Here is a 14,615-nt window from a genome sequence, read left to right on the forward strand (position 1 = left end):
TATTTTAGAAAACCTCAAACAACGAGTCAAACTTCGGCGCGCTGGCCGCTAAATCTGGCTCACCAGCGACATCTCGTGATGAGGGTAGCATTTAGATACCAAAACTCTAGAGACCTATTTTGCGCTAAGGGACTTCAGAAATCTTTGAAAATGCAATGCATTTCCTCGAAACTTTTGACTTTTTGCCTCGTTTCCCTGTTTCCAGTGTCAACTAAGGACGAGCTTACTTGCAGCTTCTTTGCTTGCAAAAATATTTTCAATGAGTACTACCTGACATTTGCATCCTGTGAAGCAGATCCGAGAAAAATAATCCCGATGAACCTTCCCGCCCTGAAATGAAGAACTGTGCCCATGTGTATAGAGTCTGACAAGAGTTGACTCTAGTGAGCAACGCCATTCAACCTTAGCATACCCGAGTCTGAAGATAACAAAATGCCTCCCCGATCAACGTGCTCGCCACAAATTACCGCAAACATAATGCAGATGAAAGGAAAACTGTTGCCTCAGATCGTAATGCTACCAAATTGGCCCTTAACAGATAACAGTTCTCACGGCTTTACGTCGGGAATCCCATGAGATCGTGCCATTTAGGCATTTAAGACACTCATGTTGGAACATGCAAGGATGTAATAAATAATGACACCAACAAGGTACCCATCAAAGATAAACCTTTTTGAGGTACCATGCAGGAGCTATAAAGCAGTGTCTCCAAGAGCTTTTCGTGTTATGTCGGACACTTCGACATGTCCGCCCTCCGATACTCGATCAACACGCGTAAAAAATTCGACACCCGATTAACTTTCTCGACACTCTAATACCTGTTGGAATTCGATATACAAGTTTCCAACATATGATTCCAATATCAAGATCAATTTTAAAAATTCAATAAATGAGATATCAAAATATGTATATCCAAAAATTAAAACAATAATAAAAATAATAAATGGAGAAATAATAAAAACATAGTATTCTCTTCTCTTGACTCCCACTTTGTGATACACAATTCACCCATTAAGTTTTTTTTTTTTTCTCATCTTCCAACATATCTAACATACGAGTCCGTAATATGAATCGTTTATTTTTTCTCAAATTTTATGAATTATTAAATAGATTTGAATTTGTCAAATTGAAACAATAAATGATATTAATAAATGACAGATTAATATTTTCAGTATATATTTATTCTAGGATTTTTTAATTATTTAACTATTTATGAATTTGATTCCAATTAATTTGATTGAAATAATCATAAAAATGATAATTTATTATGTATATAAGAAAATATATATTTAATATACAACGTGCCCAACGCGTCGAAATTCTCTATTTATTGAAAACGACTGTCGGATCATATCGTGTGTCGGTACTCCTTAGTGCATGAGAACTGGTGGCTACATCCCCAGATTGCTATGCCTACCTAGACAATCATGCATATGATGATCACAATCTTCCGAAGTTACAGCGATGCACACCTCCTCATGGCGCTTTGGCAGGGCCAACGTCCAGATGGCAAATCGACTACGCAGCAGCGTAGCTGCAAATAATCAAGCAACCCCAATGGGTCTTTCGGATGCACCAAGCGCGAACTCAAAAGTTTCCCATGCACTGGCATGACGACTGCTTGATAGCACACAAGATAGATACTTTCGCTATATAACTAGTCCTACAGCATCCAGATTGTTACCTACGAGTCATATGATTAAGTGTTACATGTACATAGTTGGTCCAGCACCTAAATTAACCACCATGTCATATAGAACACGATCGCAAGAATTACCCAGAATTAGCAGCTGAGGCCTCCGGCCTGCACTAGATATGATCCACCTCAACTTGACCTTCTGCAAGAGAACAATGAGACTTTCTTTAAATGTCTAATGAAGTAAAAGCTATATGAATTTGCTTAAGACAAGCACGCACCCCTAGATATATGGCCAGATTAGCTTGGGCATCAGCTTCGGAATTGAGATCCTGAAAACGAAAATGTCATTAGAGACAAGAAGACCGCCCAGTCATGACAAATGGTTGATCATATAACGTGACTGCATTAAGTCAACTATATTTCAGAGCTCAAAAAAGTATTTCCTAACTTGTTCTGCAATAAGCGCAGTCTCGTTGTCTCGTTGCTCAGTAAACAGTTCGGAAAATTGTTAACTCCCCTCCCGCAACCAATAGAATGTCATCAAAAGGCCATGCAACATGACAAGCTAATAGTTATAGAACCTAACTAAATCCTTAAACCAGAATCGAGTGCTTGTCTGGCAAAATGGGGAGTTCAAATGCCAAATGAAACATTAGCCTATCAAGTTCACATCTGTCATGGGAGGCCATTCTTATATTAACTTAACACTAAGATGCCAAAAAACATTAAGATTGCATCTTTTAAGCACATTTGATAAAGGTCATGTAAAAGACTCCTAACCACAACCCTGAAACTGAAATTCAATAGTTTTTCAGTAGTCTAGATATCACATAGAGCTTCTGAAAAGGAAAAACATAATCTGTCTGTACCCTGACAATATGACTGATCTCAAATGATGAAAATTGATCCGTGAGTTCTTTAGCTGCCTTACACAAGTCTGCCATATTCTGTTTTTTGTCTTCCATAGACCCTGGATCTGTTGGATCAAACTTTAAAGGTGAATACAGCAATGATGTGCTTGGAGAAGATTAAGCACTCAGATATTTAGCAGCACAAGGACCAAAATTAGGGTCTTGTTATATGATGCAGATATAAATACCAATCATGTGAGAATAAATTGGGGGAATAAAACTTTTGCCAGTTGACAGATACACTTCAAAGCTACGCATTCAAATTATGTACAAAATGCAGAAATCGCTCTTCATGTACAGATTGTTCCTCCAGGTAATAAATTTTAAATATGAATGCTTAAATAGCTCTCCTGGCCTTCCTGCAGTAGTCAGCGTAAACTATAGGGGCAAAGCTGCCACATTTTTCCTGGTTCATTGCAGCAGGATAATTAGACAACCAAAGAGGTTATGACATTTAGAAATAGTGACTATTGACTAAAGCCTTAATAAGATATCTCACTGTACAAGTCATCAATGGTGCACAAATTTCACTGGACCTTTCTTAGTCAAAATCTATCCAAGGTATATCCAACATTACTCACGGGTTGCAGTGGGCCTTACACTGCAGTCTCTCTTTTGGGATTGGACTCCTGGATCCTCCATAAACTAATTAATCAATAACCTCTCATGTGGATTCTCAAATTCTTCCATCCCTGTTCTGCTATTCCACATGCAACACAATTGTCCTCCATCCAACTTGCATGAGAGGGGGTATTAAGCTATGTTCCACATTGCTTAAATTTAAGTTTGACTGGATTTTATATTGATGCAATCTCCCTTCACCTAATGGTTTATGCTAACATAGTGAATAAGTCTAATTCATAACTCATGATTTCATTCATGCATTTCAACATACCGATATGTAAGCATCACCAGATCTATCTAGACACATTTGAAAAGGTTTGAGCCACAAGCAATCAGATGAAGCCAAAAAACAAATACATAGATATACTAGATATAAACAAATACATAGATATACTAGATACTGCCAATAACAGTCATTGCAGTATGCCAATACACTGTTATTACCAGGAAAACAATGTCAGGTGAGAGGTTAATATCTGAACACAATAAACAAAGTAAAATAGCAAAATAGACAACCCCTGACCAATGATGCAGCACACTGCTGAATAATTTGCTCAAAAGAGGAAACTTTACATCTAAAGCAATGACAATGGAGGAGTGCTTCACATCTAAAGCAACTCTCCCACTTTGCTTGACAAACGTGTGTCCATGGTCAGGGTGCAAACAAGAGAACATCAAATACAGAAAGATTTGGATGTGAGTAACCTGCATACAGACAAGTTGCGAGTCTCCCCGAACTCGAACATGGTTAAAACCTTTCTGCAGAGCATATCTCAACCCCAAAATTACGGCTCGATATTCAGCAACATTGTTTGTAGCAATGCCTACACCTTCACGTAACCGACAAAACTACGAAGATGCAGGTTCAGAAACAGAAGTAAGTCATTAAAAGAACACAGTAACCTAAAACATTGATTTGAATCATTTCTATCTGGTGATTGCATACCACACTTCCGTCTGCGGCACTAGAACAGCTCCAGCACCAGCTTGTCCAGGATTTCCTTTAGAAGCACCATCAAATTCAATTATACATGACAACTGCATATATAGAAAAAGAAGATAATTAGCTAGAAATTACAGCAGAGTTGTCCTGTACAGGCCAGAAACAAAGTCTTAGTTTTGCAATTCTCAAACCCAGATGAATGAAAGAGCAAAGTGCCATTGGGTTTAAGGCTAGCCATTCTCAATAGTCACATACAAAAAACTAATCCAAGAATTATAGGAAAGTTACTACGAATAATGCTCATATAACTGAGTGTAGGACACTTGCATTTAATACATTGACCACGGAGACTAACACTCTGAAAATTTCAGTTGACCATGAAAACATACTGCAATAATCTTGGGCCACTTTTTCAACTCTGATGAAAAACAAAATTATGTCCCCAGAGGTCCTTAGCTTTTCAAACACAAACCGATCCCTTTATTTTTGCGGGGCATGCTATTCAGTTTCAACATCACTTTCAGAACAAAATTCACTGAAAACCTTGTTTCGGGGTATGGCAGCATCCAGTATGGCAGTATAAATGAGGACTGCATATAATGAGAATAAAAAGAACCCAGATGCACATTTACTAGAACTATCAAAAATAGCATACATGATTGGAGGATATTGTTGGACTAGCAATTACATTCTCTAAGTTGAAGTTCTTTTGCAAGGAACCAGGGGAAATTGTGGATGACCCAACTGCCTGCACAAAGCAGAATGATGCAGACCTCAAGGAACTAGGGGAAATTGCGGATGACCCAACTGCCTGCACAAGCCAACTTTTCCATTCACATTGTAGAATCCAAAGCATCATGGTTAATGCTTGTATTCAGCCCTTCTAGTGTGATAGAATCGATTAATGAGAAGACATAAATTTGGCACAAGATGAAAAAGCCGATATAATGCGAAAACAGGCAAAGGCTTCATTTTAGTGTACTAGAAGGAAAAAGATCCAAAGTAAACGTAAAATCTTCTGGCAAAGGAAAAGCAAAAATTGTTGATTTCAGTGTCTCAAGCCGCTTTAAGCATTACAGTGAGCCTCTGTCCTTTTTTTCTATGAGCTGTCTCACTAAGCTCTTTCTTTTAAGGAAAAGACTATTTTTACATAAATTTTCCAGGTTGAAAGAAGCAAATTTAAGTTTACTTAAGAATGTACTTAGTCAATTTATGCAAACTGCTTGTTGCTAGTTGATGCATAAACCTGGTAAAGCCATAACTACACCACTGTTGAAGCCGTTCCATTATGAAGTTTATACAATAGAAGAAAATCAGATGACAAGATGTATGTTAAGCAAAAATTAACTGACATTTAAACCTGATGTGAGCAATCTCTGCGGACTCTGTAATGGATACTCCTTGTTGACGGTAGACCTTCTAAAAGAAGCCGGTTGCTGAGAATGAGAATGCATGGCTTGTAATATTAATGTGACAAATATTCCATATCAAAATATTTCAGCTCATAAAATTTTTCGTATAGTGACATAGAATGCTGGGCCAGCAAAGCACAGAAGAATGATACGGTGCCCATCTACTTAAATTGTTTTTAGACAACTCCAATATTTCTAGGTAGCACCAACATGTGTAGAGTAACAACAAAAGTCAGCAACCCAATTACACATGAATGTATGGGGACACAAGCACAAGCATCTCGTAAATAGATAAATGCTAAGGCACTCACGCGCAGCCTTTTGATGGTACAAAGGAACCTCTACCCATAGTATGACATCAACTGTCTTGCAACAACAGAACATGACCCAGATCACCTAACCTGATCAGGGCAATGCACAAGATGACCGAAAATATTATTCTTCAAATCTGCAGCATCGACAGTGTAAGAAGCATTTTTAAGACCACGTGACATTAGGAACTCTTCAGCCTCCTTTGGCAAACAATACCCTTTGAACACACTGACCGGCGGATCATGTACCTGACATGATTGAGCAAATGGAATAACTCTTTCCTTCCAATTAAATGGATAATCAGGTATAATTAACCAATACAATATAGAACCACCACCATACGGTCATTGCAACGGCACAGACAAGAGTTATTCTATCTTAACAAAAGCTGCATCATTCCATAGAAATAGGAACAAAACAGAGTTATCAGTTTAAAGTCTGCTGACAGGGCCACGTTTTCAGTCGGGAATAAGAGAAACATCTTCACATCAAGGACGCCCTCCACCTTCAACATGACCCAGTAAGCCCAACTACATGCACGAAATTCATCTGTAACTGTACTTATCTGAAGTTTCACCTTGACAGGTTCGAACATTTTACCAGATAGAGAACACCCGGAAACATCACATTTCAGGCGATAACACCACCATAATAGACCATGCATGAGAACAACGAAAATGCTCAACCTTTAGCCCTCTTCTTTATCCAGAAAAAGAACTTACAGATGATCCAACTTGAGCTTGGCAATCGGATAAACTCTTGTAAACACCAACAACATCCCCCTTGCGCACAACATAAAAGCATTCTTCTCCTCCTCCATCGATGATCCAGAGAGAAAAGCTCGACCTTTCCAGAGCAAAAGCTTCGCAAAGAAAAAGGGTCTTCCACCAGCAAAAACTCACATTAGAGACGACAATCCAATGAAAAGCTTGAACTTCGCTCAATGGAACCGTCGAATTACCATGCTCGGCTCTAGCAAAAGGAAAAAGGGAAGGAACCCAGATGGCCTGCCTGCAACCCGAGTGAAATTACGAATTGTGCGCGAGAGAGAGAGAGAGGGGAGAGGAGGAGTTTGTAAGCGTAGTCTCTACCGTGTTAACTGCACAGTAATTGGCCAGGCCTCTGCAGTGGCCCGTGATTATCAGTTCGACAAGAAAGGTGGGGAATGATGAGAAGACACGGATGTACAAAAAGTGAAACAAATCAGAACTGAGAATGGGCTCTGGCGGGAAAAGGAAGGAGGTGAAAGGTCGCCATAGCCATAGGCCGGCTCTCAAAAGCTTGTTCCTTTTCTTTGGGCTTTTTCTTCTGCTCCATGCGATAGCTCTTCCTCTGTGGACAAACGTGGCCACGACTTGCGACAAAGCCCGTCAAATTCGAGAAAAAGAGTTAAGTTGGTCAAACACATCACTTCAAGTCATGCATCCTACGCATAAAATAATTGGTCATGCTCCAAACACTCTCTACATGCCCCGAAATCAGTCTAGATTAAGATAATTCGATTCTTGCCTCAAGAGATCGACTCTATCGCTCGAGAACGGTTTGGATTAATCGCATAAACAATCTCAAAACAACTTGCATGCTAAACAGCAGCTTTGTTTTCTTTAATTGTGCCTTAGATTGACAGGATCTATACGCAAAAGTAAGCCAGGAACAGGGGGAAGCGGGTTGGTGCTTGTTTCGTATTTTTGCCTTACGTTTGAAGGAACCATTTTGGCTTTGATGTGTCTAGATGTACATAATAATGGATGGAGATTTACTCTTAGTTTCGGGAAAGCTACTCCAATATCAGTAGGATGGACAGTTCTTTACAATTTCAGCGACACCAAAAACCGACTGAGTACTGATGCAGTCTTTACAACGTGCAAAAAAAAAGAAAAAGAAAAACACCAGGAAAGCAGTAGATTATGAGGTTTCTACATGATTGTCGTGAGTTAATGGCCTGAACAACCCTTACACAAGTTCATATGAGTTGTGCTTCCTTCGTGAACATCAAAATGCAAAGCATGAGGCTCATTATTTGGAAAGGCTAGGAGACGATTGGCCATTCTCACGATAGCTCGTGAAGCCTGCTTAGCAAAGCATTTTCGTGACAGCACTGCCTGAACTTTGATGATATCTTGACAACGGTAGAGATGTTAATGCCATGGACTGATACATGGACGACATTAAGAGGGAAACTGAAGTGGCAACACTCAGATTTTGTCAAAGATAGAAAAGCTAGGACTAATTTAGTCCCAGCCAACTAGGAAAAGTACTGCAGATATTGAATTCCTATGTGCATTTTCCAGGACGATACTGACAGCTTATTGATTGTTTTCCTAGCTATCACAATATGTGGCAACCTTTTCTAAGGTAGATGCTACATTTCACTTTCTGGTAAACTAAACAGTAGATGATGGCTTTTTGTGCTCATTGTTTGGATCACTGTGCTCCTAGCTTCAATTTGGTTTTGTTTCCCCTTTTCCTAATCTGGGTCAATACTCGACAGTTCTTATTTGCCGAAAGCCACGAAACACTTCGTGGAAGCTCGAGAAAGGTACTGCTCGAAAATTTGTTGCCATCACCTTCTAGAGCAAATCAAATGACCTTCACTGCAAACAAATTTACTTTTAATATATGATAATTTGTCTTTATTGCAAACATTAATAACACAATTATTCTAAAATGAATCCGACTATAAGCTTTTTATACCTCCCTATTAACAACAAATGCGCTTGTTTCTACTAGCATCTGATAGTCCCAGTCCATCCAAATTTATAATGGAGCTGGATATTCGACCTTCTCTTTATCTGGATATCATTTGCTCAAACTACAACAAAGCTGCCGGTGATATTAACCTCAATGCATTTACACACTCCCGTTAGCTCACTTGCTCCCCGATCAAATCCAAGCCGACGACCAGGAAAGACAGCCCTTGGAACAGCAAGAAATAGAAATGCACTCCATGAGCCGATAAAAAGCTTCGAGCTGACGCCGTCAGGAGTAAAAAAGCGAGCACCAGCTCCTTCCTGTATATCCTATTCCTTTTCCTCGCTGGAAATGCGCCCTTTTCCTTCAATTTGCTCAACATCTCCAAACCCGAATCCGAATGCCTCCTCTGGATCTTCTCCTCGTTCAAAGACTTCTCCTCCCTTTTCTGCGAATGCCAATAGATCGGATTCAGAGGACCGACCAGTCTTCTTGGTCAAATCCATTCATAAGCACTTCCAAGCTGAAACAACCCCGAGATCATCGCATTGAACTTGGTCACCGACATGGTGTTCTCGAATAGCAGGTAGGGGACCAGGAAAGGGAAGGACTTTGGCGCAGGAGGATGTTGCAGTGACATGAAAATGGGTACGTAACAGATCACCCAGAGAGGGAGCTCGGCCTCGGGTATAAACATGGTCAATGGGAGGATGATGCAGAATAATGTGAATGAGTAAAAGGGAAGTATGAGCTTCCTCAACAAGAAGAAGAGGAATATTAGATTGGCCTTCTTCCACACCGTTATCTGGAAGAACATGGACGAGCATGTAATTAGTACAACAAGTTAAGTTTGTCCAGAAATCATAGATTAGTCATGTTGCTGATGCTGACACAGCTAGCAAATGGAGAACTATCACACTTCTAATTTGTTATATTTGTCTCACCTTCGAAGTAATTATGGCAGGAAGACACAATCGGAACAGCTGCATCGGGCCTGAGTGCCACCGGTGCTGTTGCTTCTTGTAAGCTTCATAAGACTCAGGAAGTTCGCAAAGCACCCTCACATCATTAAGAAAAATGAATTTCCATCCCTTCAAGTGTGCTCGGACTGCAATATCCATGTCCTCAACAGTCGTTCTCTCAAGCCATCCTCCTGAGTCCTCCAATGCCTTGATTCTCCACACGCCAGCGGTCCCGTTGAATCCAAAGAAATTAAGGAAAATGCCAGTTCACTTGCTGCTCCACCTCAAAATGGAAGCACAGGTTGACGTTCTGAAGTCTCGTGAGTAAGTTCTCGTCCTTGTTCACAAACGACCAGCGAGCTTGGACCAAACCCAAGTCAGGATTGCCCTGCAAATAGTTTACATAATCTGTTTCATTCTTCATAAGAAGTAAAACTGGAAATTTTATGTGTGACTGTAATCTCTGTATGTACCTTGAAATGAGGGACCGTAAGCTTTAAAATCAGGATTAGCTGAAGTCCGCATCGAAAATTGCCACGAATTCATAGTCTTTCACATAATCACAGGACATGGCTGAATTGAGATTCCTGGCTTTGTAACCTGTTCCGAATTAATCGATGCCTGTATATTATGTTCGCCCCCTTTTCGCGCCACGAGGATACTTCATCCTTTATAAGAAGCTGTACATTTCCATCATCCGAATCATCCAGAACCTGAATTAAAATCCTGTCTTTGGGCCAATCCAACTGACAAGCTGCCCCAATCGACTGAGCATACACCTATGTAAAAGTTCCATACTTTAGCCTCATTGTGAAAAAAAATGAATAAATTATGACGTGCTGCAATCACCTAATTGGGTGATAGATTGGAAAGACATGGCCAGAGTGAAATTGCACAAGATCTCAGTTCAAATAAAGCGCAATTATTTGAGCAATCATTCGTCAGAATCAATTCCTAGACTCTACTGCAATCCATTCATTACATCCCAGAGTAATTTTTCCAGAATCTATTAAAACACGTAAACTGGGAGCCCAGAAAAAAGGAAACTGAACCTCTGATGAAGTGCAAGTATGTTTGGTTACATACCTCTCTCTCATTGCACATAGGATCTGAACAAGAACCATGGGAAAATTCGAAGAATCCTCAATGTCAAATGCTGCTTCATCTATCACGGGCTTCAATTTCCTGTACTTGATCCAGAAGCACCCAAGGCACAGCACCATCCTATCAAGAGACTGAATCATGAACAGTGCGACACAGAATTGAGAGAGCGTGATCACCAATGGTGCAATGTAATCAGCTCTGAAGGCCAGCCAAGCCATGTATGACCAGTGCACAAGGCCCTGAACCTCCAAGGGATGAATCACTGACAGATAGCTCCATTTCTTGAAATGGGCAATTACTTCCATCGCCAAGGCAAAGATTGAGATGAAGAGAAAGGCTTTCATGAATCTGTACAGTCTAGTTCCCCTGCCCTGTGGCTCTTCTTCAGCTATGTCAGCAGAGGAATTTACACGTTTCTTGACAGAGGCAAATGTTTTGTTCAATGACATGGCCAACCAAGAAACGCATGCCAGAGCTTTGTGTGCTTTCAGGAGAAGCAGCCATGTGAATTGCTTGGGATGGCATGGCTTTTCGCTTCTGCTCCAGAAGCAGGGATGTATCAGGACCACTGATCTCAAGCAATGAGAAGTTGTTGTTTGGCTTCTCAATGGTCAGCACGACCGTGTTTGGAGCCATGCCTTCAGCAGCCTCCGATATTCCAGAAACAAAAAATGAACAAAGAAAAACAGGGAGAAATTCCTGAGAACCCCAGATCAAGAATTTGGAGCAGAAGCAAACTGCTGTAGTGGGTTCTCAGCAGAGAAACTGCACAACATTATAGAGAGTGAGATGGGAGTGACCATGAAAATGGGTGCCTGTTTCTGGAATTCTTTTTTCCCCAAATCTGGATCTTTCGATCTTGGGTTTGAAGAGAACCAGAAAATCTAGACTTGAGCTGTTGAAAAGGCTTGGAAGAACCAAATCTTCGACGTCAAAGCCTGATGCCGATGGCAGAGCTAGAGAGAGAGAGAGACAGAGAGAGGGAGGGAGGGAGGGAGGGACCATGAGAAGTATCAACGCGTGTCGGTTCTAATTTGCTCAATGAACTGCTAGGCATTAATAAAGGACCGGGGTCTCTCGTGCTCTCTCTCTCTAGTAAAATATGGTTAAGATCTATCCTACATTTTTAATTTATGTACTTTTGAACTGACTTGTCATCACATGCATACAAGCGTAAAATGATGTGAATGTACCCAGTTCGTTCAATAATTTGCGGGTCAACATTACATCGGCATTTAAATGCTGGGCCAACCCCATGAACCAGTGGAGTAGAGTGCTAAACTTAGATTCATTATTATCGATAGCATTCAAAAATATAGTTGTAAATAGTATAGTCTTCCTCAGTTTCACGTTTTGGGATCAGTTTTTACTAGCACGCAATGTAAGAGTTGTAACTTTGAAGGAAAACGTGAAACTTGAATCATTTTGTAGCTTCCGAAACTGTCCACTTTGATATAACGACGTGGATTCCACGTCACCGCTAGCTAGACTAAGTATGGATCAATTGAAATTATGAAGTGATCTGGTCTTGCAGATTCATTTTGAGCTCAGCTACTGATAATCAAGAACATCCCCCAGGTCCAGCCAAAATGCAGGTCACTGCACACTACTATTCATGTTTGGTCATATGGGCAATGCCAGTTTGTTATTCTTTTTCCTTTTGTTTTTTCCTTTTTTCTGGGTTGGGCAATGCCAGTTAAATGCAAGCAAATGAGTGGCCGTTGTCCATTAAAAGATGTGCCCTAAAATTCATTTTCCACTCTTCCCTTAAACAAACAAATAGTAGATCCACTATTTTTTTGGCTACAGCATTATAATTCCCACTTACCAAACAGAGCTTATGAAATGCAAATGTGCTTACTATTATATCTATTTCTGTGATCTTGTTCAGAGTGTGGTTCGATTGATTTTTTTCGATGAATCTAGAAAACTGCAAATAATTAGCTGCTTAGTAAGACGGTTTACATTTTGTACTGCATAAAATGTTAAATCTCTCGTTCAATTCGTGCTCGACATGATCTCTCAAAAGTAAGCCATAAAAATCTGTCTTGACTTGTACTCTGGGCATGGAAAAACTGCATTCGATCGCGATAAAAGGTGGATCGAGTCTGACAGACAAAGATTGGTTCGCGGTATCATCCCTGAAATATTAAATGGAGAAAGAAAATCCAGGGAATATACTGTTAGACACCTCAGCTTATGGTTAGATTAGCCCATGAGCATTCTTTAATGTCAGAAGCAGTCAGTAAGTTTCAGCTTGGTCATTTACTTCAATAGTTTCATAATTCCTATATTGGCTTGCCAAAATCTCATAACTAGGGAAAATACAGCAAGTTCATCACTACCTCTCTTGCTTGCCCCAATATTAGAGGAAAGCCACATAGAATTGGTTGCTTTTACATTACTGTCTTGAAAAACTCTCTTAGACAGCTTTGCAGTTCTATTATTTTGCAAAAAAAAATAAATAAAAATAAATAAAAATTCTTAAAATAATTAGTTAATAAAAAATGTTTTTATTATCGATAACAATTCATATCTAAAATTTGATGAAATTTTTTTTATTAATTAATTTTTATAAACAATAATTTTTTCAAATCATTCATTCCATGAAACGAACAGATTTTCAATCTTACATTTTTCAGATTAGTTTAACACCCTTTTTAGGATATTCTACTCTATTAAGTGAAATGTCAATTCTAAAGTTTTTAGGTGGCTTAATTTGTCAGCATATGGTTTTATTTAATTATTTATTTATGGCTTTTATGGAGGTGGAAGCATCTTTCACGGCCACTGCAGGAACAGAACACGGAATTTGAGAATTTGTAGAGTTGAAAGAAAGAGTGTCAGATTCCAAGAAATTAAATGTGCAAGTTAGAGGAAAGCTCATGTCAGTCACATTTTCAATTGAGAACAAAGGATGATGAAAACCCCCAGATGTCTGACCCCAAACAAAAAAAAAAAAAAACCCAGATGAAGAAACAAGACCTGAGCATAATAATGTTTGACATGGCTCTTTTGTTGTTTATTTGCTTTTGACTTTTGGAGTTCGTGACGTTAAGGTTGATAACCTGCTTGGCGAAGGATCATGTCGCGCTCTCGTTCCTTTTTTGGTATTGTATAAGTCGAATAGAGTATAATTTACCATGAGTAACACGCAACTCCCATCCAAATCACCGTCTTTCTTCATTTAGTCTTTCTTACTCAGTGGATTTCGAAGACACTTTTTACAGGCAAGGAGAGATCGTCATTGCTCATCTAGGGTTACCCTTAGAAAATTGAATTCTTTTATTCATCTTAATCACTAATATATAAAGATCATAGGGCTCTCTCTCTCTCTCTTTCAGCAATAATCAACTTCCAATTAGACCATTCATGTTTAGAAAGTGGTGAACTCGCAACAAGTTGTAATTTTTTTTTTCGCAACAAGCTGTTGTTTGATGACCCGATTCTTTTATGCCGTGTTGAAATCGACCACACCACCTAAAGATGAATAGTACCTCAAATCGTGACCGGTATGAGCTTCTCATGGTACTGACATTGACCCCCACATGTGCCATTGTAAACTTTGGAATACAGACACAGTTGTGTTCGGTCTTCACCACGTTCTGCCAAACTGCAAGTTGAACTCCATACCCATTACACATGCAATGCAAGAACCTGGTCGAGAAAACAGCTCGACGAAGGGGCGATCCTTTGTTGCTTTCTGATGAAATCGAGACTTAATGACCAACTCAAGATGGCGATGTGCGAGTCAAGCGCCATCGTTACCAATCACAAAACTCTTCATCTAACGTTTCAGCTGACATATATTATACATTATGCATCGCATGATTCATATATTATCATAAAATAATCATGTGGTGGATCTGACACAGGAACCCATGCAACCCATGTAGACCTTTCCCCTCATTTACGTAGACATCATAATTGCTTCCACTAAGCTATGCCTCTCGCATTTTTATTTTTTTAAAGTTATGCATGTTTAGATGTGGGGTCGCCCTTTAAAAAACAGCATAT

General features: G+C 39.6%; 2 pseudogenes; both read right to left on the bottom strand.

The window, feature by feature from the left end:
- Nucleotides 1–1,706: 1,706 nt before the first annotated feature.
- Nucleotides 1,707–6,736, bottom strand: LOC120294869 (annotated as a pseudogene).
- A 1,968-nt stretch (nt 6,737–8,704) lies between these two features.
- LOC120294989 lies at nt 8,705–11,237 on the bottom strand (annotated as a pseudogene).
- Between the last annotated feature and the right edge of the window lie 3,378 nt (nt 11,238–14,615).

The sequence above is a fragment of the Eucalyptus grandis genome, chromosome 6 (genome assembly GCF_016545825.1).
Source record: "Eucalyptus grandis isolate ANBG69807.140 chromosome 6, ASM1654582v1, whole genome shotgun sequence".
In the NCBI taxonomy this organism is placed as follows: Eukaryota; Viridiplantae; Streptophyta; class Magnoliopsida; order Myrtales; family Myrtaceae; genus Eucalyptus; species Eucalyptus grandis.